We start from the raw sequence: 1,781 nt of genomic DNA on the forward strand, positions 1-1,781 counted from the left end.
GGCAAGACAATGGGGACACTAAAAAGATCATTTGTTACCAGGGCCTGAGGGAAGGGAGGAATGAATAGTCAAAACACATATGATTTTTAGGGCAGTAAAACTATTCTTCGTGATGCTACAAGGGTGGATACTGTCATTATACATTAGCCAAAACCAATAGAATGCACAACACCAAATATAAATCTGTAAACTATGAACTTTGGTTGATGAAGTTTCAATCTTGGTTCATAATTGTAACTGATGAACCACACTAGTGAGAGTTATTGATTTTGGAGAGGCTGTGGGGTGGATGTGAGGAGGGGTTACGCAGGAAATATGTACTTTCCATTTCATTTTGTTGTGAACATCAAACTGTTCTAAAAAATAAATTCTATCAATGAAAATAAAAGCCCCCAAAACCTCTTCTAAGTCACAACTCAAGCCAAGCTGAGGTATATATTACTCTGTGACTGTGGAGGGCTTAATGCTGATACCCTCCTGATCATTTGAACCAAGATGGGAATTCCATGGGATGGGATGGGAGATGTCACTGAACTGAAAGTTCTGGGAAATGTGGAAAACCAGAATTCTAAGACTAAGTCTTGTACTGAGGCATGGGTTACACTTTATGTCATCAAGTCCCAATTGCTTTTCCTTAAAAATCAAAGCAAAATTTAGATTAGTTCATCTCAGTGATTCCTTTCCTTTTAAATTATTTATGATTCTTTCATTCTGTAGAAAGAAAAGTCCAAGCAAGACCTTTAGTTCAGCAGAAGGGAGGAGGAAGAGAGCAGGGACAACTATCGCTCAGGGAATGAAATCATTGCTCTGAGGAGAACAACTGAGCTTATTTTAGCCAAAATAAGGTGGTGCAGTTCCTTTAAGTTTAGAGCTGTGTGAGTCAGTCAGTAATTACTGTTTCTCTTTGCCCTGAACTAAGGTTCACTAAGACATGGACTCACTCAAGTTCTACAGGTTATAAAACCAAAATTTACTGACCCCAATTTCAGTCAAGTAGTGCTGGAATTATTAACTAAGTTAAGGTTTATTTTGAAAGATGTTGATTAGGCTTTCCTGATATATTGAAAAACAGCACACAACTAGTAAATATTGGTGAACCCGGTTGAACTGAAAGTTTTTCTTGAAGGGGAGGGTACAAGAGGCAGGGGACATGGGTTCCAGCCTCAGCTCTAAAACCTGCAATCTGTGTGCCCTTGAACAAGGCACTGAATCTCCTAGGTCCAGCTTCCTCATTCAGAAAATGGGAATCATTTTACCTTAGGCAAAGGTAAGTCAAAGACTCAAAAATGACATTATAGGTGTGAAAATTCTATGCAAATTGTCAAAATCCCTGTAAACATGACCACAATCCCTGTAAACATGACTGGGTCTTGACATAGCCTAAATTTTTTTTTTTTTTTTACTAAAAGAGATAATATCTGCACTGATTAATTTACAACAAAACGAAATTCCTACAGAACACATTTTGAACAAGCATTGCCATTAGTCACCTTGTGATGTATATCATTCTAGTTGTATTTAGATCTTGATGACCACTAAATGTCATCTCCAGCTCAGGTCTGCATGTTGTGTTGGTTCTGTGCTATGGATTCATTAAATGATTTCCCTTCTTTTCATCCATTACTGAATCTGCAACTGTTGTTTTGTCTATAATTACCCTTCCTTGATGTGCATTGTCACATTCTATTATTTCTGACAATGACAGACCAAGAACAACAGAAGAAGCACCTATGTTTGGAGGCAACTGGGAGGTAGGAGATGCCATAGTTTCTCAAGCCTTT

This window comes from Galeopterus variegatus, unplaced genomic scaffold, assembly GCF_000696425.1.
Source record: "Galeopterus variegatus unplaced genomic scaffold, G_variegatus-3.0.2 Scaffold13141, whole genome shotgun sequence".
NCBI classification, from domain to species: domain Eukaryota; kingdom Metazoa; phylum Chordata; class Mammalia; order Dermoptera; family Cynocephalidae; genus Galeopterus; species Galeopterus variegatus.